The following is a 26,039-nucleotide window of genomic DNA, read 5'->3' as shown; positions in this document are numbered from 1 at the left end:
ATCCTGTTTGGAATCGGTGACTGAAGGTGTTGGAGTGAACAGGCTGCTCGTGTCATTAAACGAAAAGGTAGGTGGAGTTTTGGGTTTGGCGGGTTTTCTGTTGTTATGGTGGTGGTTGTGGGGGGTTTTTCCCCTTTATTTTTCCTTTTTGTTTTTTCAGAGAATTTATGGATACCTCCTATACAATTAGTTGCTGTTGAAACAAATAATTGAAGGTAGTGGCTGCTCATGTCAGAACACTGAGTAATTATTCATTCTGGGAAAGAAATATCCTCTTCCCCATTAAGTAAATTTTAGTAACGATACATAATAGTTCCATGAATATTTTTTTTTTTTCTGGTGTGGTTAGGAAGCAGTTTTGCAAATCTCGGGCATCATAAGGCATTGGCTATGGGGAAAAAATGTGAGTACTAATGATACTAAATCATGTCATATACTTGCACAAAATCAGTATAAATGCAGAAGGCAAATGTTCTGATGGAAAGGATTTCTGTGCTAGTAAAAACGTATCCATTCGAGTCAGGAATTGCTGAACTCTGGTTTCAGACTGTCCTGAAGACCATGAGATATGGCAGAAGAGCTTCACGCTTGGGAACCCGGGATCTGTGCCCGGTAAGAGAATTTCAGCACTAAAGTATCGATTTAGGGCTCATTTTGTACCAAGTGTAAAGTTCAGCAGTTCAGGGAAGAGCCATAGCATGGTGAAGCTGGCAGGAGAGTTACCGGCCCAGCCTGGTGGTCTCATTCTTCCCTAAAAACTTAATTATTGGTTTGTTTCTGCTTTATTTAGGGTTTTACGTTTGCTGCCATGGCGTGTTTGTGCAAGGGAGATGGAGCTTGCAGGAATACGGGTTGTTGAACAGTTATTTAGGGAATGACCAATGCTGGCGTACTGAGGAGTTCTGGGGTGTTCGGCAAGGCTTGGCACCTCGCTCGGTTTCCTCTGAAGTACTTGAGGTCCGTAGGGAGTGTGAAGGATGCAGCAGCACGTGTTGGGGACTGGCTTGTCACAGTGTCATCTGTGTGGGGCTGTTGTCTGCTACAGACCTTGGGAACACGTCAGTGAACTCACCTTGTAACGGGTGAGAAGAGCCGTGAATCCCGGCTGCAGCCTTCCCCGGCGTGCCGGCCCCGTTACCTCTGGTGTAACTAACGGTGTTGATCTGCAGAGCCTCTGAGCCTCTCCTGGCAGCTTCTCCATCCCGACTGTGCCGCAGCTCGTCGGATGTGTCGTGTTCCTGGGCTGAATGACAGAGCAGTGAGGTGCTCCTGCTGGGTGTGTTTCCTACCTGTGTAATGGGGATCTAATTAATGGGTATGGCTGGTCACCCCAGCAGAGACACAAGCCCAGAAGAAGCAGTCAGTTGTCTTCTTGCTCTTTCAGCCGGCTGTGCTTTGCTACAACACCATATTTCAATATTGTTGTTGTGTGTTTTCCTAAATCCTGGGGAATTGCTACATTCCTTTTCCTTTTTTCCCCTAATTTAGTGAGTGTTTTCACTGTTTCTGCATCTTTATATTGCCAAATACCTTGTTGAATTGGCACAGTGTCTCAGATGAAGAACATGGTGTTGCATCTGGTGACCAGGGATGTCTCCTGGTCCCGTGCCCCGTCTGTCGCTCCTGCCTTGCTGCAGCATCGGCTCCAGTGAGCTGGGAGCGCTAAGGGGCTGCCGAGAGAATCACAAAAATGCAGTTATTGTTACCTGAAAGTGCTTGTTTAGCTCTTGTCCTGCTTACCCCGAGTTCTTTATGAAGCAGGTTTGTAGGGTGCTGTGGACGATGGTGAGGTTGTGCACACCTGCCCGCTTGCTGGGTGCTCAACCCCGCTGGCATCAGCAGAGCTTGGGGAAAACCTCGCTCCTCTTCCAAGAGCGACGTTGTCACCGTGGTTTTGGGAGGAGCTGCCCTCTCCAGCTCCTGACCGGGCTCACTTGGTTGGGCTCTTGAGGTGCCTCTTGAGCTAAATGCTCAAATCTTTTGGGACCTTGTTAGAAAAGAAACAGGCTGGTGCTGCTCCTGCGCTGTTAACTGCTTTAACGAGCCTCTTCAGTTGTTGTGGGGAAGACCTCAGTCTCCTGGATGACGTTTTTGCCCCAGTTGCTGTCTGGTGCGGTGACCGGGCTGCCGGTGGTGTTGGGAGCAGAGCATCCCCCGTGACACCGACACCACAAGGCGTCCCGTCCCGAGGGGCTGAGAGGCTGCAGCTCAGCCCCGTGGTGCCGCACGCTGCGGTGGGGGTTTTGGGGAGCCCGTGACAGCGTGCAAGTGAGTAACCGCAGAGCTGTTTGCATTGGTGCCAAGGGTTTCCATTGCTGGGTGGATGCAGGCGGTGAGCGCTGGGGTTTGGTGTTCTCCGGCAGGTCTGTGGCTCTGCCCTCGCTGGGTGAACCCCGCATTTCATCTCCTCACCCCAGGGACTTTGCTCGCAGTGCTGCCTTCCGCTTTCTTCCAATTTCACACCGACATGCCCTTGACGTATTTACAAACGAACTCTCTTATGTCAATCCACCGAAAAGTGGCCCAATAATGTTCCAGAGAAATGTTTTTCTCCTCTGTCTCCTTTTGCTGTGTCAATCTTGCCTGATGCTGAGCAGAGCGAGGGGGAGATGCCGGCATCGGTGCGAGAGCATCCTGCTTCCCCGCATGGCCAGCGCTGTGAAGGGCATCCAGCGCCTGCTGCTGCCTGTCCTGGTGGAGATTTTACCCCTGTACTGGTTTTGATATGCAAATCTCAAAGGTTTCTACAGAGAGGAGTAAATGAGAATGTACTTGATTACTCAGCTGGGGAAGCTGAGGCACAGGAGGGCAATGATCTGCCAAAAACTGAGAGCTGTGTCTGTCATTCAGCTAGAAATGCCTTTCTCCTTCATTAGCTTAGCTTATACTCCGGATTTTAAGGCAACTTAACCTTCCTTGAAGTTTTCCTCTAGGGTTTCAGTGGTGTCAGGACTTTCTCCACACCTCTCAGCACACGATCTCTCCTCCCGTGTTCCCCTTGTGTCTCCATCCCGCTGGACAGGCTGAGGCTCAGCCCAGAGCAGGGGGCCAGCTCTGATTTTGGGGTAACGAGTAGCTGCTAATCAGCTATGTTTGGTAGTTGACTGTGAGAAGCTGGTTGCAAACCTGCAGTACAAATGTGTGAGCATAAACCATTGGAAGGGAGCATGGTTTCCTTTGCAGTAGGTGGAGAACTGGGCTGTTAATCAGATCTGTCTGTGATCAGCTGACAGATGGTGACTCGCTGGGGATAACTAATCATTTGCTCATACGGGAGGTTGAGTATGGAAGGATGGTGTCTGTAAGGATGCTCAAAGAGGACCTGAGCCCCCTGGAAAAGGAGGATCTGTCCCTCCAAGGTGGAACTCGCTCCCTGGCTCTGAGGGTAGAAGTAAAGCAACCCCTGTGTCTTTTTGTAAGGCTTTTCTCTCTACACATTCTCAAAATCCTCCTCTCCAAAGGCAGCTGTCTCAGCAGGGAGGGCAGAGCACGAGCAGACGTGGTGCTGGCAGGATGGGGACGGTTGATGGGTGGAAACCTCTCCCTTCCTCTAGAGTTGGAGGACTCTGTGTACAATTTAAAGTGAGGGGAGAAAAGGTATCTGTACCAAGGATTTGTCAGGCTTGTTCCTGGCAGATAAGGTGGTCTTATTGAGTGGCTTGACATGCAATTCCACGCAGCGTATAGACGTTTGTCTAATTTTTACCTAGAGGGAAAGATTTTTCTAGCCATCGTAAAAATAAAACTTGGCGTAATGGTATATTTGCTTGGGGAAAATGAATGTGAAAATGCTGTCAAAATGTCAGGCTTGTCTGGAGCAAGGGTCTCGCAGAAGAAAAGTGGCATTAGCGTGTGAGGATGTTTCGTTTAGAAGTAATGAAGTCCTCAGCATTTGGGGGCCCTGTTAATGAATCCAAAGAGCTACAAAGCCCAGAAGGGAGATGCTGCTCACAGCTGGGAAGGCAGAGACACTTGCAGAGGGAGAGGCTCAGAACAGGTTATTCCTACTGTGAAATGACATCAGAAGGCTGTGAAAAATCATTCCAAAATCACATTCTTCCGCCTGAATCATTTTAGGGAAGTCAGTTTTATGTGGTAAGTCTAGGTGGCTTGCTCCTAGGTGAGAATGGGACTTGGGTCTGAGTTTTAATTTGAAAGGTGTTCAAGGGAAGAAGCACAAGTGTTCTCTGCTTTGTGAATCATCCCGCAGGGTTACAGGACCACGGAAATTGTTGTTGTTAAGGCTGCTGGTCAGCACACACTGTCCCTCTTCTCTGAGAAAAACCCTCGCTGGGAAAATGCCTCCTTGCAGAGCCCCAAACTGGTTCCTGTACACCACACATCCCTTATTTTCCTTGCAGGTGCAGCGTATTTGAACGCAGATGTGTTTTCTGCATGAGCAGAAAGGGCATGGGCATGGAGTTCCTCTTGATAACTTCATTTTGGTATTAAAATAATTTTCCAGATAATGCTGTTTCTCTTCTGAAGGCTCCCACACTTTTACCATGGTGGAGTAATAATTCCATTTATGGGGAAACTGAGGCAGGGCCGGTGTTTGCTGCAGCCCCCGCTCAGCACTGCCGGCAGAAGTTTGCTGCTCGCCCTGACTTTCCAATAAACAACTAAAAACTACCTCTGTTAGGTGGATTTTGTGAAGGAAGGTGGTTATTTCATGAACACTGACGCCAAGTTGTGTAACAGCGGGATAGGAGGGTGAGCCGATGTTGCTCGGCTTGAGGTTTGGCCTTATAAATACCGATTGCTTTGCTGGAGACCTCTTGTTGGTGTCAGGGTCAGTACAGTCTTTAGAGTTTGCTTTCTCAGATGGAGCTTTGTGTTGTTGCAGGGATATATAGATATATATGTATTTTTCCTTGGACCTCTCCTGCCACAAGCTTAACAAAGATTCTTTGTCATTCTCCAGGGAAGCTTTTGAACCGCTGTGGTTTTGAATTGGCGTTCAATACAAGGTGGCGTGTTGTGAAGTGCCCTGCCCAAGGGCTCCGGGGCTCTCCACAGCAATCCCAGCAGACAAAGCCATTAAATGTGGAGTGCCCGAGCGTGATGATTACCTGGCAGAAAGCTGCAGGAGAGCCTGTGCAGCTGAGACTCGCAGGAACGGGCTCTGTTTGAAAAACCACCCTTGGCAGGTGAGAACTCTGCTGGAAAAAGTCAAGGTAGGAGTTGTTGATTCATCAAGGTGGGTGGTTTATTCCTTCTTTTCAGTGTAGGGCAGAAGAGGTAGGAACAAGGAGAAATGAGGTGTTTTAAATGGGCTTGTGTGTTTCCCCCTCTGCAAAGGCATCATCTCCCTGCATGGTGGATCTAAACCACTTCGAATTTGCAGCTGGTGTGACTAATGGCCTCGGTGGCTCGTATCCTACAAGCAAATTTATAGCCTTGAGAAGTCAGATCTAATTTCTTCAGTTACATTTGCAGAGTGAAACCCCATAAGCGTGACTCCTGTGCTGAGCTCCTCCAGCCTCCATCTCCTGGCATCTCTTCCATTCTGAACATGTGGCTTCATTTTTCCTCTTAGCACCACACCAGCTGGAGCAGAGGTGAATGTCCCATTCCCTCCTGTGGTTTAGAAGTCTGTATCTATATTTTTAGAATTTGTTGGGTTTTGTTGTTGTTTTTCTTTCCCCATCATACTGAGGTAGAAAGGGCCTTGATGATTTAATCAACATAATCTCCAGATAAAACATGCTTCTGTTATACTACTGGGAGATGTTAATTTATGCTGGCTTGCTTCTCCTAAGGTAAATTAAATCATTAGTTTTAAGACTGGATTAGGTGCGCACGTCCCCTGCCTCTTAAAAAGGCAGCTCAGTAGTTCTGAAAAGCTTCTTGGTTTGGAGTTTCATGGGAGTCATCAAGTCGTTTCAGTGCAGGTGTCATGAAAAGTGGAAGCACCAGCTCCCTGGTAGCTAAATGTCCCTGTGGCTCCTTGACTACTCAATAATAGTATTTTACCTGCTCATTAATTCAGTGAGAAGGTTTTGCCCCAGGTCTGGGGAACCAGCTACTGCTCCTTTGTTTGAACCTGTATCTTGAGCATCTTCATCTATGGAGAACTGAGCTGCTGTGTGTCTGTTGGAGGAGACCTGGCCTGGGGAGGGGGCGTCCAGTCCCCTCTCCCACTGCAGAGATCGTCGGGACATCCAGGATGGTGCATTGACTTATGTTTGGCAATACACCTGAGCAGAGCTGCGCTGTCGAGCCCGGGTTGCTGTCAGCACCTCTGAACTGACTGAAAAGTCCCCGAAATGCACAAGGGAATCTCTGTGAGTGCACAAATGAAAAGTAAAAGATCTTTACTGAGGTGGGTGGGAGACATTACGCCTCTTTCATATAGGTGGGGAAACTGAGGCACAGCCTGCTTCTCATTGGGGGAGCCAGTAGCAGGGTGTAGGGGTGAAATCTGGATTCCTCGTGCCAATGTCTCCTCCTGGAGTCGCTTGATGTGGAGCAGATGAGCCGGGCCAGCGTGGTGGCTCCTCTGCGGTCCCTCGCAGGGACGCTGGCTCCACTGTGGAGGTGCCCTGTCTGCTTGGCTGGCCAGGAGCCCTGGTGAGACAGACGGGAAGGGCTCCCTGCCACCCAGGGGGAGGAGGAACGACAGAGCCCCTCCTGGCAGTTTCAGGGCTATTAAGGATGTGATAATGAGGCGTTGCAGCATCATTTTTCAGCATTTGGCTCCCCCATCCCTACTTCAGCCTGTGCATTAGCGCTCTCCATCCCAGGAGGACAGTAACCACTGCTGGTGCTGTAACTCCATTTACTGTGCAGCTTCTATTTATATAATTATTTCCTTTCATTTTTTTAATTCATTTATTGGGCATCAACAGGGCTTGTGCAGGTTGAGAGGTTGAGGAGAGAAGGTGCCTTCCCAGAAGCCTGTCTCAGTTCTCCATCAAAGGAGAGCAGATGGTCAAGGTACAGGTTTGATCAAAGGAGAGATTGCTGGTCCCCCAGACCTGGGGCAAAACCTTCTCCCTGAATTAATGAGCTGGTAAAATAAAACTATTGAGTAAAGAAGGTGGATGTGCCTGTTGGGGCACTCAGACTCCTCTCCATCCCCACCTCCCACAGGCACCCTCAGGGCTGAGCTCTTGACCTTCAGTGTGCTGTGCTGGCCCTGCTGTTCCTGTGTGATGGTGTGCGGGTTTGGTTTTGGGGGGCTGTGCGTTCCTCGGGCTGATGCCTGTGCTGGGGATGCCTCACAAGAGCAGATATCACCTCCCTGCTGCCGTGCTGCGGGTTGGACAGGCAGGTGGCCGCGTTATCGGGAGAGGAGATGAAAAGCTCCCCAACTGGTATTTGTCACTTCTGACTGCAGACATCAAGGATCTGTCACTGACAGAGCAAAAGGGGAATGATGTTTTTTTGTTTGATCAGGCTGTTTTCCCTCTCTGAGTACCGCAGGGCTGAGGAGACACGTAGTGCTGCCAAGCGCTCGCTCTGCTTTACCTTTGTGCAGGTTTTTCAGAGGAGAAGCACTTGTTTAATTATAAAGGAGCTGTTTGTAGTCTCTCGCACGCTGGCAGAGACCTGAGGGCAAAGCTGCTATGCCAGATGTATTTTGCTTTGGTTTGATGTCTCTCTCAAGATACTGATGTCTCTCCTGCACCTCCCTGCCACTCATCCAAGGCTCATCCTGTGGCCATGGAGGATCGGTCAGGTCTGTGCTTGGGCACAGGGATCTCAATGTCACCGAGGGGCACCAGGAGGTCACCCTGCTCCAGTCCTTGGTCTGCCAGCGGGTTTAAAAGCCAGGTGAGTTTAAAAGCCAGAGCAGGAGAGGAGGGAATCCCTCCCTTCCAGGAGAGCAGCCGGCACTGGGGTCCCATGGATGCCGAGCTATTCCCCCTTCTCCATCCAAACAGCTTCCTAACAGAGAGTGCGATGGAATCAAACACGACAGGATTATTTATGAGGTGTTTGTTTGAAGTTGAATGGACAGGAATCACGTTTCAAAACTGCAAGAGAAAGAGCTTTTTAGCTCTTTTTCCTTTCTCCAAAATAGCAACCGCATCACTGTGCGCCACGGGGACGTCAGGGCGAATCTGTTTCGCTGACAACAAGATTGTTCTGTCTAGACGGGGAAGCGCTGCTGAACCCAGCGAGTCTGTGGAATAATTTAAAGCCAAAATACTTTAGAGGCATTAAATTTAAAATAAAAACTGGCTTGACAGAGACGATGCTTGATGGATAGTTTGTGTACGAGTGGGATGGCGGCTGGCTTTGAGACAGAGCTCGGTGGCAGAGATGGACAGATGCTGCTCAGCGTGACGTGGTGGCTGCTGACCTGTCACCTCCCCAGAGAAGTTCTTCCCCAAGAGTGGGTCCATCGAGGTGGACCCAGTGCAGGGCTCCTCTGCAGTATCGTGGGTCTGTTTTGAATGTGGGTGTTCCTCAGCAGCCTGCCCAGCCCCTCGGTGCCTTGTCCCCACCTGCTGCTGGCTCTGTGGCCACTGCTGAGGGATAAGGAGCAGAAGGGCTGTGCGGAGGGGACATGGGCCTTGCAGTTGCCATCAGCCCCGGGGGCTGGCTAAGCTGGAGATGTGGTGCTTGGATTGCAGCCCAGTTGGCAGGAGGAATTTACTTTCTTCTGTCAGGAAAAGAAAGATGAAATATTAAAAGCATGTCTCAAAGACTAAAATATATTCTTATTTTATTTTCTGAGTAGAGCTTCTGCTCTGCAGTGCTTCAGTGTTGCTCAGAGGCAGCAGCCGGTCGGAGCAGGAGGGATGCTGGTGATGGGGGACAGCAGGGAGGAAGAGGCACGTCTCGGGTGAGCTGGCACTTCAACTCCACCGCAGCCTTTGGGACTTGTGTTTAATCTCGCTTGTCTCCTGTTCAAGGGCAGGAAACATGAACTTAGTTCTTGTCTCTGCAGGTGAGGGCAGTGTTTCTCTGAAGCAGGAGGTCACCTTCACATCCACCGCTGTCCCCAAGTCAGGGACGACACAAGACAGGAGGAGCAGAGGGCTTAGCCAAGACACCAGTCGGCTTCCTCTGGAGAAGTCCTGCTGGCTCCTAACTTGCTGTTCCTGGTATCCTGGTAAGCCCAACCTGTCCCCAAGAGTCCCCCAATGACTTTCTGCAGTGGTCATGGTATGAGGTTTCTCCCAGAGCGGAGCTATTCCTTTTGCTTCTGCTGAAGAACCTAGGGCCAGGCTGTCAGGGAGGAGAGCCTTGCTGCAGGCAACAAGGCATGCTGGCATAGACATGTGCTGTGTCCTAAACTCAGTACAATATGGGGCCTGTTTTTATCCTAAGCAGTCGGCAGGCTTCTTGGCGTGCCTTTGTGCAGGAATTCAGCTGCTGGGTGGCAGCAGGAACCAGCATCCTGAGCGGGTGCACTGAGATGATGGACACCCGCAGAGCTGCTTTCTCCCGGATGGATTTGCCAAGAGAGGAGCTGGAAGGAACCAGTTCAAGGCGTTTAAAGCTTTTTTTTTTTCCTTCTGTCTCTTCCTTTGACGTCTCTTTTCTGCTCTTGCTCTGGGTTCGTGGCTCTGGGCCAGATTTGGTTGAAATGTGGGAAAGAGGAAGATGCCAGTTCAGCATCGCGGGGAGCAGACCAGGAGTGCTCTTATCTGCTTACACCTCTGCAAACACTGGCTGCGAGTGCTGCTTGTTTGCTGACCAAGGACGTGCCCAAACAAAGCACCGTTGTGTTTCAGGTCAGTGAGATGGAGTTCAACCTCGACTGCATCTCTAGCCTCTGAATACTCCGCTCCTGTGTCCCCCTGGCAGCAGAAGGGGACCTTGATGTCCCCACCTGCCTCCCCGCTCCTGCCACAGCCTCGTGAAAGACCCTGTGATTAATTATGCTGCTCCACAGCCTCTGAAAATTTATTTAGGGTTTTATGTTTGCTGCCGCTGCTTAAACAATGGCAAATCTGCGGTGGCTGCGTCCCAAGCAGGTGGCAGCTAATAGGTCAATAAAGTGAATGGCATCATCAGAGCTGTCGAGCTGCCAGAGCCAGGCAGGTAGCGGGGAAAGCTGCAGAGAAGTCAAGACAGATCTGCTCTAGCAGAAATGCATCTGGCTATGATGGCTTGCAGGGAATTGCTCACTTCCCTGATAGCACCCACTGCTTTAATAGATCCATTTTTCCACTACAGTTTGTCTAGCTTAAGCTTTCTTCTCCGTACATCCCACGCTCTCCTAAAATTTAGTCTAGTAGGAACTTTTCATCTCCCAGAGCTTTGGAAGTTATTTTCCTGAAAGATTTTTCGAGGCCTTGGGGTGTACAGAAAGGGCGGACTGGGGGGATTGTCAGCTGAAGGAAATGGAGAGCTTCAAACCACACAAAATGCTGCCAAAGGCACACAGAAATCAGCCCAGCTTGAAACAGCCTGCAACCACCTGGGAAGACTTAGGAATCGCCTCTGAGCATCTCACCTGGTGCTGCTGTACAAGGACCGGGGATGGCAGGTCTGGAGCAGACAAAACGCTGTTGTACCCACTTTACAGCAGCGCCCCATGCATCAGTGAGCACAGAAAGCTCCTGACATCTCCCTTCTGAGGCCACGGAGTTTTGGTAGAGAAAGTGACTTTTATAGACATAAAGGAGGTTTCCTTTTGGGTCAAGTGCTCTGGAAATGAATTATTTTTGAGATGAAAGCCTTTTTTTACTTGGGTAATACAGATTCACATTGCCTAAAGGGAAGGCTGCCTTGTGCTTGGGTATTTTTCCCTCTGGGAGCATTGTGATTGCTTTTGAAGATGAATTTTCAACATACAAAGGAGAAGAAGAAAGCTGAGAGAAAGCAAGGGCTTTACAAAATATCAGGGGTCCTCGTGGTCTGTTCTAATTTGTCAGCGTGTCTCTTGCTTGGAACACCCGTGTCTGGTGCAGGGCTTTTCCTCCTCTTCCCTAAGTGATTTGCTCCTTCCTTCTTCATTAGTCCCAGCCTTTGGATTACATTTGGTTGTGTTTTGTTTTTCTCCCTTTTTAGGCTAAGCTTTTTTCACCTGCCAGCGGGTCCCCACCCTCACTGCAGCTGATGGGAAGGGATGCACATTGCTGGCGGCCCCTTCTGATGTGGTGTGGTACCCCATGGGGTGCACCCTTTTCCTGTCTATTATCTGAGGGATTTTGTTTGAAAACATCATGCCCTATGGACTCCAGGTCCCCAAAGCCATTTCTGGCTTTGCTAAGATATGGGAAGCATCAGAGTGTCTCGTTTCTCTGCTTTTTTGGTGGTTTCTCCTTCCCTGCCCTGCAGGGACAAGGTGCACACAGGGCTCTGCTGCTGCTTGGTGTGAAACACTATAAAACCCAAGCATTGATTTCTCAATCAAAGGTGTCTGTTTGCTCCTTGGTCTGGGACTTTAATGCCTGAAAATCCATCTCTTGCTCCCCGACAGTTTGCTTTCAGACTTTTAAATCAGCTCTTGTGCTTCAGAGCTTTGGGAAGGGAACAGATTCAGTCAAGCCAATGTTGTTCGTGTGTCTCACGGGTGGGTTTTGAACCAGACAGAGCCCATGGGGGCTCTCAGGTCCCAGGCGAGACCTTTGCCTGTGTCTGGCGGTGCTACAGGGGCTTTGGGGGAAGCTCTGGGTCTTCCTCCTGCCTCAACAATGAACCTGCCTCAGCTGCTCCGTGTCCCCAGGCTTCGTGGACTTGTTTTTCGTTTGTTTTTCCTGAAGTTGCAGTATGTCCTGGCCAGAGATGTCAGAAAAACATGAACACCTTCCACACCACATTTCCACCTGTGCTTCCCATCTTTTCCTAGCAATCGCCATGTTTGCTCCCTGTTTTCAAAGCATTGTACTCTGCTGTTCTTCAGGTGCTGTATTGCTGATGTAGGCTGAAACGCAGCTGCTTCTGTGGAGGAACAGAGCAGCTTGAGGCAGAACGGATTGCTGCTGCTCTCCTGCAGAGATTGCTGCTGCTGACCTGAGCTGGGAGCATTGGCTGCAGCTCTTGCCTTGGCCTCTGCTTCCTTCATCACCATGGGGCGATTGCTGCTGCTGTTTAACCTCAGCTTTCCTCCTCCTTTAGGAGGGTGAATGACCTGAAAGCCTTTTCCAAAGATTGAAGCCGGGGTTGCTTTGCAGCCCTGGGAGGTGCAGGGGGGTGTTAGAGCAGAGCGAAGGGGAGGTGCAGGTGAGTCCTGTGCTGATTGCATGCAGCAGATTTGTCTGGAAGGAGCTGAAGGAAGTGTATCGAGGATGTCTCAGCTATTCAAGTGAGAAATCAAATTAAACTTCGCATCAAATAGTAGAACAACTCTGTATGAAGAGTTATGTCAAATTCATTAGAGGTTTCTACACACCAGCCCCTCAGGAGTTAGTGGAGAGTCAAACGAGTGCTCTGTGTCAGGGGCTGTGTCTGTCTGCTCACCTGGATGTGCTAACAATGTGGGCAGATGAAGAGGGAATTACTGCTTTAATCTTCAAGGTGCTTGTGTGAGAAGCAAGGAGGAGGACACCAACTCCACAGCAATGCCACCAACAGCAAACTGGGACACCTGTCCCTCAGCCTGCACCCAGCGACACCAGGTGAGGACAGGGGACAACAGCCCCAGCAAGCTGGAGATGTGGAAAATGCTTTTGTCCAAGTTGCCTGTCTCCTGATCTCCCAGTAACAGGCTGGGCGATGGAGTCCTTTGGAAGCCCTGGGGTGTCTGGGAGGCAGAAGGGAGTAATCTGAAGGAGATAAAAATATCAGTATCACATGGAAGTATGCGTTCAGACTTGCTTCTCATTGGGCAGGACTCTACGCTTGTTCCAGGCAAGGAACAATACGTTTGTCCCTCAATGGGGACAGATTGCTCGGGGGCTGGATGGAGCCCAGACTTGGCACGAGAGGCCCTGCAGGCAGGAGGAGCTGCCAGCGCGGCGGCAGGGGAGGCGCCTGCTGGGAACCTGGGATGCCGTGGGAGTTTGGCTGCAAAATGATTTCCCCACACACCACAGGCTCCAAGAGCTCCCAGGTGACCAAAGCACCTCCATCCCTGCTTCTCTCCCGTGGTGGGACACACCAAAATGCTGGAGGATGACAGGGACACTGAGCTTCATCCTCTGCAAGTGCTGAATGCTGAAGTTTTCTCTGGCTCATGTGCTAAGGCCCAGGCTTGACTAATTCTATTTTATTTTATTTCCCATCCCTGATGCATGTTGTGCATTGGCTTAGAAGCACTCAAGCGCTAGCTTGTTATTTAAAAGCCATTTGCAATACTGCTGCTCTGCTGGCAGGAGAAATTAGTCTGGCCCCGGGATGTGCAAATCCTGGTGTTGGAGCAGGACGACCTGGTAACAGGCAGAGGTGTCTCCTCAGGTGTCCTGCCTCCTGCTAGGCCTGGATTAGGGCTCTCCAGCCAAGAAAATGTCTTTCCTTCTTCTTTTTCTGTTCATTTGTGAGAATTTTTAGGAATTTAGCATGATAAACCTCAATTAGGCAACACTTATTAATTTCTGAGATGTAATTTATTTACAGTGTTCCCATTCACAGCAGCAAGTGCTGATAATTGCTGTAGTTTGCTTTCCAGCCCAGGATTTGAGAGGCTCAAAGCTGGTGAACGTGGCTGCCAGGCAGGCAGGGCAGGCTCGGGGGATACGAGGAGCCCATCGAGGAGCTGACTGACCCAGACACGTTAGTTTTTGCTCAAAGCCATCCTTGTCCTAGACCATGGAGCAGGAATGCCTGTCCCCTCCCCAGGGCTGCATTAACCCAACTGTCCTGCGATGCCTTTTGCTGTCTGTGCTCTTCTCTTTGTTTGTTTGCCCCCAGGGTGACACAGGTGTCCCCATCCTGCACCGGTGCTGCTGCAAGGTTGGATGAGCTGCTGCTGTGTGGACCTGGAGGCAGATCTGCAGGAAATCAATGGTGCCATGAGAAAACGAGGTACCACATGCTTGTCCTTCAAGCTTCCAGCACCAGAGGTGGCATCTTTGCAGCGTGATGGCTCAAGGCTATTTTTTTGTTCTCTTTCTGGCATAGGCTGTTGCTTGGAGATGCTGTATTGGAGCTTTGCTGACATGTGAAGCCCTGTGATGAATTCCTTTGGAGCATGCTGTGCTGTTTACCTGTGAGACATCAGCTTCTCCTGGATGAGGTGGGCTGTGGGGCAGGGCTGTGGGGTGGGCTGTGGGGCAGAGCTGCCCTCCAGCCCTGTGCTCAAAGACTGTCCAGGCAGAGATGGGGCCATTTCAACAGCCTCAGTCCCACATCCCATCTTATCTGTGTTTCTGAGAACCTGGGGCTGCTAGGGCTGGGTTGTGCAGTGGGAGGGAGCAGCCACCTCTGTTTTGGGGTTGGGGAAGCTCTCCTGTTTTCTGGCTACAGCACCAGTGGATTGCTTCTTGCCATCTAGAGCAGCATCATTGTTAGGGCAACCTCCCACGTGGTTCTTTGGGGAAATAAATTGGAGATTGATCGAAGTACCTCATCCAGAGTCAAACTGCTGGCTTTGTCTTGTCACGCGTCCCAAGGATCGCTTGAAAACGGCAAAATAGAGCTGCTGCCCTTCCCCCAGCAAAGGGCTGGGAATGCAGTAGCTGTGGTGAGCTTCTTGGCTTGGTTTGGCTCTAGAGAAGCTGCTGTAACCCTGACGTTTCATGCAGACTTAGACAAATTATTGCAAAATAGCCCTGTCTTATCTTCTGGCAGGCCCTGTCTCCCTGACGGTGTAGCCAGCTCAGCGGGCTAATGAAGCAATTGTTCTACACAATGGATTTAGCCATCAGCCATCATCTCCAGCCGAGCTTGATCTATAATGCCTGTTTGCAGGCATGGGAAGTGTTCAGCGCTCCCAGGAGCGGGTGGTGTGTGAAGTCGGGATTTATTAGCCATCTGGCATGCTGCTGGGCCGTTTGTTATTGAGGATCTTGCAGGAAGAACTTCTGATGCCGCAGTGAGCTCCGTGCTGTTTGGAAAGTAAAGCTAATTTCTGGGAGCTCGTGGTGGGGAGTCCTGGCTTATCAGGTTCCTAAAAACAGTGAGTTTGGACCACTGCCTGCTTCTAAAAACAGTGAGTTTGGACCACTGCCTGCCTGCTGTGATGTTCCTATTGAATGGGAGAGGAGAGAGTTATTGCTCTGGTCCAGGTATCCATGGAGAAGTGTGACCTGCTTCTTCCTAGGCTGAGCATGCCAGGATGCTGCTGGAGGGGCTTCTGGTTTTGTTTCTTAAGCCTGACCTCTTCCTCATGCATTTGGCGATGCCCCGTGATGTGGTGAGCAGGAACTGCAGGGAACATGCTGTCTTTCACCATAGTTGACCTGTGGAGCAAGAATCTGGCCCTGGAGCATCTCCTGCCCTTTGCAGGGCTTATATTCAGGCGCTGAGCTGGGCAGCTCCAGAAAATGAAATGCAAATGAAATGGAAAGCTGAGGGGCGAGGAGGCTGCTGACTTCTTTGCTGCTGAACTCTGCTGCCTGCAGGAGAATTGCGTTCTGGCTGTTGCTTGTGTTCTTCTCCCCGGTTAGCCTGGGGAATGCACTGGCAAGATAAAGGCACGCAATTTCCTTGGCTTGCACTGAGATCTTATTATGCATTTCCATAAAGCGAAAATGGAGGAGGGAGCAGCCCAAGCCTTCTGGAGCCGAGTAGTACAGCTCAATAACCCTGCCAGGCCTCGGGGAAGCGGGGCTGCCCTTCAACAGGCGAGGTGCGGTGAGGAAGGGTCACCCAGCTGCTTGGAAGCAGGGACTGAGGACTTGGAGCCAAGGGTGCTGTTTTTTGTTCTTCCTCCTGGACCATGCGTACGGCTGAAGAGCGAGAGCTGTGGATGCAGAAGGGTTGGTGGGGAGATGGGGTTGGATGTCAGGGTCTAGCGGATGAACAGAGAGCAGGGCACTCCCAAGCTGCAAGGTTGTTTGCAGAGAGCCTGGGAGATGGCTGGGTGAGGTTTTTATCCTTTCTGGGGTAGGGACCAACTCAGCACTCTCTTCTCACCCATCCCTGTTCTGCACAGTCCCAGCCTCCCCTGATCCCGCAGCTTTCAGCCCAGTCATGTCCTGTTCACGGTCCCTGTCACATCTCCCAGTCCTGAGAGCTGCTCTGGGGCTGTAGGACCCTCTGAAATCACCCATAAAGTGCTGTAACCCCAGGCAGGACCTGGTTTCCCAACTGGAACTGAGGGTCCTGCTACCAGTTCCAACAAGGGCAGTTTTCCATGTCAAAGGGCTCATTGCTGGCCACAGTTTTGCTGCTTCTTAACACAGTGGTAAGGAAAGGAGCTTTAAATATGGGCAGCTAAAGAAAAAGCTCCTCTGAAGACTTGGACTTTGCAGGAATAAGTGCCTGCACTGTTAGGGTTGCTTTTAAAACCTCTAACCACTGTGTTCTTCAGCAGCTTAAGCTGTGTGTGTAATAATCACCTGAAATGGAGTTGGGCTCTTACGATAACAAGAAAGCACAAGGTTGGAATGAATGAGAGGAGCAAGGGGGCTGGTTCCCAACAGTGCTGAGCCGTCCCCCACATCACAGTGAGGCCCCGTCCCAGGGGACTGGGCTGGCAGGAGGTTTGGGCTCAGCTAACAAGCAATGGTTGAGTGGGTGATTAGTGTTTTACAGCCACCTGCCCACGGTCTTATTATGGGGTTAGTCTTTGTGAATGTCAGCACGATCAGAAGTTATCAACACTGCCCAGAAATCATTAGTGCTTGCTATGCCAAGAAGGCGAGCCCGTGGCTTTTGTTGGCCTGCTTTTGGACATATGGGTACATGGGGAGCAGGTTTCATGTATAGGAATGGTCCCTATGGAGCTCACTGAGGTGTGCAGGCTGTATTGTGCTGGCTAATGGCCATGTTTCTTGGTGTGCAAATGAGCAGTCACCACTGGATGGATGTTTGTGGGAAGGATGGCACAGGTCAGTGTAGAGGAGCTGGTGTGTGCCGCAGGTGCTGGCTAACAGGAGACAGATAGAGCAAACGATGCTATGGCTGCTGTCAGCCTGTGGTGGGAACGCAGGGATGGTTTCAGGAGGTGTCGGAGTCCCCCAAGCACTCCACTTTGTCCCAGGGAGTAGAAGTAGGTGGTGGGCGCTGGAGCTGCATCTTTGCCCTCAGGTGCAGCGCTGTGTCCCGACAGACTGTTGGCTGGAAGGAGGGTACCTGGTGACCTCTGCGTTGTGTTTGACAGGAGGTGGAAATGAGGGAGACCCTCTCCCCTGTCTGCTGGGAAAGGTGCATGGATAGCTCCGTTCTCCGTTGCTCTGGCTGGTTGGGATCTGAGCTGCCCCAGGGCTGCTGCTCTGTCCTGTCCTGCCAGGGCTCCCAGGTGAGACACAACCACCCGTGTCCAGCGGTACCTGCTGCTGCTGAGTCCTGGCCCCTCCTTGTGCCTGGTGACAAGGAGCTGTGGATGAAGGAGGCCGGTGAGGCCGGTAGAGCCAGGAAACCTCCTGCACTTTCAGGGAACGGTGCTATCTGGAAACTGCCTCCCGCACTGGAGAAGCCTGTGTTTGTAATGGAAACATGCTTTAATAGATAAATTGCTTTTGTTGGCTTGTTAAATATATAATTCATGTCCTCATGCGTGTTGGGGTGCATAAAGCCAGAGCTGAATGGTTTATTCATCAGTGGTGCTCGGTCCCCTCGTGCCATGCCCTGTCCCTTCCCTCCTGTGGCATGTCACCGCAAGATGGAATCAAGGTGGGGGGAGCATCTTGGCTTTGCTGTCTGGTGCCCATCTCCGTCTGCATTGTGCTGGGAGATCAGACAGGACGAGCAGCTGGAGACGCGTTTGCTCCCCTGCCAGACCCAGGGGGAGCAGGCAGACCCTTCCCCAGGCGCATCCCTGGCAGCAGCCTCTCTCCTCCGCTCTAATCCCATTCAGACCCTGTCCTCCGCTTCTCCCCAGTGAGGCTGCAGGAGCGAGAGACCGGCTGTTTGTGTTGGGGCTGAATAGATTAGCTCTGGCCCCCGGGAGCAGCTCTCTCAGCTTGCACTCGAGATAAGCGAGGCCATGTCCTCCTGGCTCTCGGACTCCTCGGCAGCTGGCGGAGCTGTGATTAGCCTCAATTTATGCAGGCTGTTAAACAAACACCTGCAAGGTTCAGGGACAGAGAAGCCAAGTCATTTTTGCAAGCAAATAGTCATGTTGCATTAAACTGAGAACACTGTCCTTTTTTTTTTCATGGTGCCTCTTAGACCTCCGAGACATCTGAATGAGGCAGAGAGATGCTGCGAGCGGGGGTGACTCTAATATCGTGTGATACTCTGGCAGCACTGGGCTGATTGCTGTGGGCACAAGCACGGCCGTGACTTCTGGGGTTGCTGCTATAGCTGACAATTTCTAAACTTGTTCTGCTCTTATTGCTTTCTCGACTGTTTGCAATTCTCTGTAGCTCACCCCTAATCTCCTGCAATAGACCCGCTGTTATTGCCGGCAGAATGATGGGTCGCGTTGCGGGGGCACCGTGATGTTGAGATCTATCGGAGTGTTAATAAAAGGGCTTAATGTGGAGAAAAGGAAATCCTGCTCCTCCAGAGACCTCGCTGAAGAATGTAGTGTAATTAACCTCAGAGGTGATTGCTTACAGCAGTGTTGTGTGCCAGCAAAGAGCCCAAAAATAGTCTCCATACAAGTGTAGCTGGAAGGCGGGTGGCTTTCCCCCTTGGAAAGCCTGGCCAGACTGCAGCTGAGGACTAGGGCAGAACAAATCTGAATTAGCATTGCCCATCCAGAGGTTTCACTCCAATTGCAAGCACATTGTCACATGTGGATGCATGTGTTTTCAGGCAGGGGCTCCCCAGCCCTGGAGCACAGAGGGATGGGGTTGCTCTGGGAACGGCAGCGCCCTGGCAGTGGAGCTGCTGCCTCTGCTGCCCTGTGCCGGGGTGAACACTTGTGTCTGGGGGTGGATGGATCCCTTCCTCCCTGGGCATCTCCTTCTGCTCCTGAGGGAATCCTTCCAGTGAAAGGGAGAGACGGGGCAAGTTCAGCTACTCTCCCTTCTGCCTTGTGTTTTGCTGCAGAGAGCAGGATCCAGCCCTGTGCCAGCCGATGCCTTGGAAAGCCTGTTTGCAGAGCGCTTGTTCCTGGGCTGCTGCTCTGCTCCGTAGGAGGAAAGACTTCAAACAGCAATTAGCTAACGTACCATTTCCAAAGAAACAGCTCTTGGCGCGCCGGACAATGGGCTGCAGGAGGCAAACAGGTTAAAAGCTCTAATTCTGGTAAGATATATTTAGGTGGGTGCTTTTTTTCTTTCAAAGGCAGGTAGGTTAGAAAGGCTGTGACTCTTTAAATAGAATTATCTTTCCTTAACCAGCTAGGAGCTGCATTAGGAGCAGGGGCTGTTTCTTCCCACCCAGCCAGGACAGATGTCCTGGTGCTGCTGACAGACTAACGCAGCTGAGCCTTCTTCCCAGGGCACCTGGTGTACCTGCAGACCTGCCCTCACGTTAGTAGCAGGGGGGCTGAAATAAGAGTCTGTTTTCCCTTGACAGCTACCAAATAAAGAAATTATCTGCTGCTGCTTGTCGGTTATATTTTCTATTAGCTGAAGTGTAGCAGTGTAAAAGATAATTTAATGCAGCACAATGCAAAACTCATTACTAAGCCAGAACTGTGTTCTGCTGCTGCTATCCCTCGATGCCTGAGTGCCCCCGGTCCCCTCTTACAGCCCAGAGCTGCCGCAGGTTTTCCCATGAGCATTAATGCTGGCCAGGCCTGGGGGGACAGTGTGACTCGAGGTCCCAAAGGTCCCTGGAGAGAGGCAGTTCTGCAAGCCGGGTTACAGCTGGCTGCCAGGCCTCTGCATCATTTCTCTCTGGCAACCAGTGATATGACCTGAGGGAATGTCAGGAAGATGTGCCGGGGGAGGTTTAGGTTGGATATTAGGAAAAGGTTCTTCACCCAGAGGGTGGTGGAGCACTGGAACAGGCTCCACAGGGAGGTGTCACCACCCCAAGCCTGACAGTGTTCAAGAAGAGACTGGACAACGTGCTCAGACACATGGTGTGAACTGCAGGGTTGTCCTATCCAGGGACAGGAGTTGGACTCTGATCTTTGTGGGTCACTTCCAACTAAGGACGTTCTATGATTCTGTGACCATCAGGAGCATCCCATCCTTGGGCTGCGTGTCCCTTGGCATGTGAGGCTGAATCCCATCCCTGGCCCTTCAGGAGGTCTCTCTAGTCCCTCACACCCTGCAGCAGCATCCTGTCATGTTGCTGTAACCTCCTCACACACACCAGGAGCTCCCTTGTCACTTTGGCCGAGCCCTCTCCACCCCTCGCTGGGCTGAGCATCTTCCAGCTGTGCGGGGAGCAGCGGTCCCTCATTCCCTGCCTGTCCTGCCATGCAGCAGAGCCCAACCTGACCGCCCTGCTCATTCAGTTTGTTTTGGTTCACTTTACAGTTGAGGATGAAGTCGCAGATATTTCTGTGTGGTGATAGGATCACACCAGCCAGCTCTCTTTTATTAAGATCCCAGGTGGTGGAGGTGCCCGATTACCTTATCTCCGCTCTGCAGATGTGCGTTACCCCCTTCTCTCACCAGAGCGGGAGGAAGCAGCTGAAATGCTGCTACTCAGCCCAGTCTCTAGTAAATGCTACAACGCCTTCTCTAGCCCATAAATAAGAGGAGGTTGGATGTTAAAACAAGGCATGAACACATCATCACCCACACGTCCGTGGCTCTCAGGGCCTTGTAGAAGCTGTCTGATGCAAAGGGGAATGTCACCTGCTAGACAAGTGAGTGCCAGAGCACATGTCCCTGGCCTGAGTGGCCATAGTGAGCAGCACATGTAGAAATATAGGTGGAAAGTGGAAGGCGAAACTGGAAATCAACAGCGCTTCATCCAGTATGGAGCATGGAACATGTAGAAATAGCGAAGGGAAGTGAAAAGATGTGATGAGAAACTTAAGAGGAATTTCTAACATGGAGGAGGAGGAACTGAGTTTTAGCGTATGAAAATAAAAGGTGGGGAGAGATGAAGCTCTTAGCGATGCTATTGGAATTGGAAAAGCAGAGCGTGTGGTGGTGTTATCTGTGGAGAAGGGATGATGCCTTCAGCCCGTGTGATGGCGAAGCTGTGTGGATGTGCCTCGGTCCCTGCGTAGCCGGGGTCCAGCGGCAGCGTGGGGCAGGTCCCTGTGACTGGAGAGGAGCAGGAGCTGCTCTCTGATCACACGCTGCTCGGTGTGAGCCCTGAGCAGTGCGGCAGGCGAGCGGCTCTCCAAGCTGGGCTTAGCTGGGAATCACTCGATGAAGGGTTTGTGGGAGGTTCTATAATGATCAGCCTTACAGGAATGGGTCTCATTAAAGCACAGAGCCACCTTAGCTTGCAGCTGGCTCAAGCTGTGTTGCAGAAGATGATATTGTTGCTGTTTAGAAATTTATATTTACTTTTCCTTGGTCAGGAAGTCTTTAGCTCTGCCTCACTGCCCTCTGGGACAGAATCAGGGCAGGGTCACAGCTCTGTGGTTCCCCACATCCACTCTCCCTGACCAGGCTGAGCTGTCGTACCAGCTTCTAAAGCTTTTTTGGGGCTGCCTGCTGATATTTCAGCAGTGCCACCACAGCTCTCTGGCCCCAGCTGCCCACAGCGCCAGGGTTCTTTGAGATCCAGATGAAGATGAACCTGCACCTAATTGCTTTTAAAAGTCCCTGTTGCTATGACGACTTGCCAAGCGTGGTGCACTCGAGCGCTGTCTCTCCACTCCCAGGACTTGCATTGCCACCAGAAAGCTCTGTGTGTACCTCTGTACGTACACGTGCTTTATTCCAGCTTTCACAGGTGGTTTATAATCCCTTGGAGCTCAAGCAGAATCTCTCCTGAGCTGGTGAAGGGTTTACTTAAAAGGTCTGATGATAAGGTGAAGGAGAGGCCACCAGCCGCTCACCCTGCTGCTGAGCACTTTGATAGCTAAATTTAGCCCCTTGAGTCACTACTGAGTCAGCAAATCGGGGGCAGGAGATCCTGATTTCTCTTTTCTTCCATTTGTTGTGTTTGGTTTTTTTTGTTGTTTGTTTTTTTTTTTTTTAGCAGCCATGCACCCAAGCCAGGCTCCAGGATGGCTTGGTTTCTGTCCTAATCCAGCACATTACCTGCCCACATCATTTTCCCCTGGAGCATTCTGAGACTGTCCAGGAGAAGCAAGAGCTCCTTCCTCTGACACCTGCTGTGATGCAGGCAAGCAGCATCGTTCCCCACCGCTGGCGGGCTGAGGCGCAGAAAGCTCTGTCTGGTTAGGGCTGTCTCTTGCTGGGTAAGCGCTGGTCAAGGCTGGGGGCAGGTGGAGCATCCCTGGAGCTGCTCGGAAACATGGTAATGAATGAAGCTCCATCCAGATGCTTTTTTCCCAAAGCGTGGTGTGTGAGACTGCTGCAGCACGGCTAGCAGCAATAGAAGAGCTCTGAAAACCCCATGTGAGTGTTAAAATCAGCAAATCTGGATCTGTTCATTTTGCTTGACATCTAGAGCTGCTCTGTGCAATGTCCAAGTCTCCGCCAGGGTGGCCTGTCCCGCACTGTGTGTGCAACCATCCAGGACTTCCCAGGGCTCTGAGGTCCCCAGGAGGCTGCGATGGAGCAGGATCAGTCAGATAAATGGAGACTCTCTCAGGATGCAGCAGGCTGCCCAGGCTGCTTCTCCCAGCCCCCAGAAAGTAAATCAGTGGCTCGCTGGACAGTGAAGGGCACCATGAATGATGGGTGCTCCTCGCTGTGTTCTGGGTGTTTGCACGGTGACGATGGATGCTGGGCTGTGGGGCTGCCACTCTCACTGCCATTTATTTTTTATTGCTCACAGTAAGCAAAGGATGAAAAAATCAGACTAACGGCCAAGGAGACAGCATCCGCTTGACTTCTTTTGCCCATGGCAGGAGCAATTAATCTATCTAAGGCATTGCAGTGGAGCAAGACAACAAGGTTACGCAGCCCAAAGCTGGTATGCTCCAGCAGCTGTGGGTGATGCTGGACCAGCAGCCACAAGGTGTGTTCCCCTCCCTGCCCAGCCTTTGATCTGCTGCTGGGATGGGTGGGAAGTCATTTCTGATCAGGAGCTGGTTGAACTCGGTTTGGCAGAGCAGCAGGAGCCCTGCTGAGACTAATGAGATGTTTGCTGGCGCGGTGGTGGGTGCTCTGTGCTGCCTGAGACCTGCGCTGATAAACCTCCTGGAGATGGAGCAGCTTCCTCTGCTACGGGATGCTGTCTGCTCCTCTTATCTAACAGGATTTCTCCTCTGAGAGCTGCTTAAGCCTCCTCTGTAGCGTAACAAACTGCTGAGGTCTGATGCTGCCGATGACAGTGTAAAGTGGCTGTTATTGACCTCAGCTCTGAGGTTGGAGTGGGGCAGCGGTATGCAGGAGGGTCTGCAGGAGGGTGCTGGATGTCTGAGTTGCAAAGGGCACAGCTGTCACCTTCACGGCAGGTGTTGGAGGAGAACAGAGCCAGCTCTGCCATCATTTGGCTGTGGCTGTTTGCAGTCAAATATAATGGGCAGCTTGGAAAGATGTTTTTTGTTGGTAGCTGGTGATGCCTGTTTGCTAAACGCTGCTGCATGCAAAAAGAAACAAGGTTTTGGCCTTCCTACTGGGGAGCATGACCTTCTGTCCCTCGGAGGTGTCTGGGTGTCGGGGTGTCTGAGCGATGACATCCCGGGGAAGATTTGAGAAGCCACAAAGAGTGGGCAAAGCAGCACAGACCGTGTTGAGGGGATGGGTGTCTGCATCTCCTTCGTTATTTATTATGCCATAAAACCCAAGGTAATGTACATCAATAAATGCTGCAAAGGGTTTCATGCGTGTTAGCTGTGCCTATGTGATGGAGCAGATGCTCTTTCAAGGCAAGGGGCTGGTGTGACGGATGGGGCAGCCTCCAGCCGCCCATGTCTTCGCTGGGCTGTGACATGGAGCTGTGACATGAAGCTGCTGGCCAACACCATCCCCGTGGCAGGGCTGGGTGCCCAGAGGAGCTGAGACTCCTGTGGTTGGTTTTCCTAGGAAACAAGAGTTGTGCCATCGTGCTTTGTGTGTTTGTGTTTATCTGACGGCTCCTGAGCCCCTTGGATGGTCTGAGCTGTGTGTGACAGCAGAGCTGTCACTGATGCTGCATGGGACGTGTTCCTACAACAGATGTTTCTGCACATCGTGCAAAACCTGCAGGATGTGGGAGAGGGTGATGATGAGCATCACCATGGAGGGACAAGCCAGCACACACACACCCCAGCCCGGGACACACGGAATGAGTCTACACACGTGTGGTCCAGCCATGGGTGAAAGCTTTAGCAGGTGGTAACAACTTAGATGTCAAACTTGGGTGAACCAGGAGACATAAATCCTGGTATTTGGGATTAGTGCAGGTAATTTGTTCTGAAGACAGTCAAATCCCTTTCCTGTAGGTGCCTGCTTGTCAGAGATGTTCCTCGTCTCCAGGAGAGTTCCTCCAGATGAACAGGTCCAGCCCTCTCTGAGGAGATGCGTGTTGCTAATCACCAGGTTTGGGGGATTTTTTCCCTAACACCGCTGGGTGATTGCTTCCTCCTTCTCCTCTCTTTTGTCTTTCTGCAACATCACAGGGTTGGGAAGGACCATCTGCTGATGTGATTAATGGCCCTTTTCTGAAAAAGCAACAGAGACAAATGTCGTCCTGAATGTGGAGAAGAGAAATGGAGAAACAGGCTGGCTAATTTTCAGCCATTATTTTGGAACCCAAACTCCTTCCCAGTATCAATTTAGCTATTATTTAAAAAACTAATTAATCTTCACTCAGGCAGCTCCAAGGGACCTGTGTTTAGATAATTAACAGCCCATGGATTATGAAAAGTCTTGCTTTCAGATCCTATCACAGTGCTTGCCTTCAAGAACACTTCTGCTATTGTCCTGCTCACCAACTCCTTTCATCAATCCATCTTTTTTGACAATTAAGAGCAAATAATTAGCCATGATGGATTTTGTTTGCTTTCTTGCAGCTCAGTTCCATTTTTTGGTCTTTAAATATTCTTCAATTGGGCAATTTTTTTGTGTGTGTGTGTTTTTGCAGCTAATTGCAGCCAAGCAGGGCAAGTCATTGCTATGACCAGGAGGATCTGGAGAAAGGTTTTATTTGGCTTAGTGAGAAGCTGGGCCATAAGGTATGAGAAATGAGATCCTAGAAGAATAGGGGATGGTGTGCGTATATATATATATATATATATATATATATATATATATATATTTCCCCCTCTCCAGTCTTGCACAATACAATGTGAACTTACCCTGGTATTGCTGTCCCAGGGCTGGGCTGACCTCCCTCCCCAGGGAGGCTCATCCTGGCCCTTTAGCTCCTTAAGCATTAGTGATTTCTTAAATATAGGCTTGACTTGCAAGCTTAATGTTTGTGGGTGTATAAAGCAGCCAACATTACCCTTTCCTAACATGACTTTGAGATGTGTTTCCTGGATCCCAAGCTATTGATGGACTGTTCTTGTGAAACCTGAGGGTGTTCCTGTGCCAGCACAGGGAGATTTCCACCTGAACCTCCACATTTTGGGGTCAGTTCATTGAAGGAAGCAAAGAGGATCTTAGATCCTCCCATCCCATGGTGCCTATGAGCAGGTGGGAGGTGGATGTGGCCGTGGCCACCCACATTTGAGGTCTCCAGAGCTGATGGACATCTGGAAGAGTCCTGCAAACCTGGCTGTGCTCACCCATCACTAGCACTGTTGCTGTGGCCAAATCCTGGCTTGGGTAGGCTTTAGTGCATGTTTTGCCTTCCAAAGCAGGATTTATATGTGTGTTCTGTTCTCCTGTGCTGGCTGGCAGGGTTTGCCCATCCATGTATGTCCAATGCGGTTGGATGCGGGGCGACAGGAAACCTCCACCCAGAGCAGAGCCCATGACACCCACCCCATGCCGAGAGGAATTTTGTAGTTTGTATCAATCTTGGCTCAGTTTTGGAGGGGAGGAAGGCGAGGAGGAGAGAAAATGGCTTTAAGCAGTTAGGCGTGGATTCAGGCTCAAGCAGAAGGAAATACTTCCTGATGAGCTGCTTACTTTTCCAAACAGATGATGCTTGTGTCCGGTAACTCTCTGCAGGCAGAACTTGGTCTGGCAGTTTGACTTCTAATTAAATATTTACCA

At 50.9% G+C, this 26,039-nt stretch overlaps 1 long non-coding RNA gene across 5 annotated transcripts; it reads left to right on the top strand.

Moving 5' to 3' along the window:
- Positions 1-1,131: 1,131 nt before the first annotated feature.
- LOC110357211 (uncharacterized) lies at positions 1,132-19,443 on the top strand. 5 transcript variants are annotated; one of them, XR_010466804.1, is made up of 6 exons: positions 1,132-5,561; positions 7,654-7,779; positions 8,693-8,797; positions 8,903-13,869; positions 13,966-14,080; positions 14,635-19,443. It is a non-coding gene; the product is annotated as an uncharacterized LOC110357211 (long non-coding RNA). The 5 variants fall into 5 exon arrangements; XR_010466806.1 differs by having other exon boundaries at positions 1,132-7,779; positions 8,903-9,067; positions 13,756-13,869; XR_010466807.1 differs by having other exon boundaries at positions 1,132-7,779; positions 18,949-19,443.
- The last annotated feature ends 6,596 nt before the right edge of the window (positions 19,444-26,039 follow it).

This window comes from Columba livia, chromosome 17 (assembly GCF_036013475.1).
Source record: "Columba livia isolate bColLiv1 breed racing homer chromosome 17, bColLiv1.pat.W.v2, whole genome shotgun sequence".
In the NCBI taxonomy this organism is placed as follows: domain Eukaryota; kingdom Metazoa; phylum Chordata; class Aves; order Columbiformes; family Columbidae; genus Columba; species Columba livia.
The sequence above is the reverse complement of the archived record's forward strand: the minus strand, read 5'-3'. Positions and strand labels throughout refer to the sequence as shown.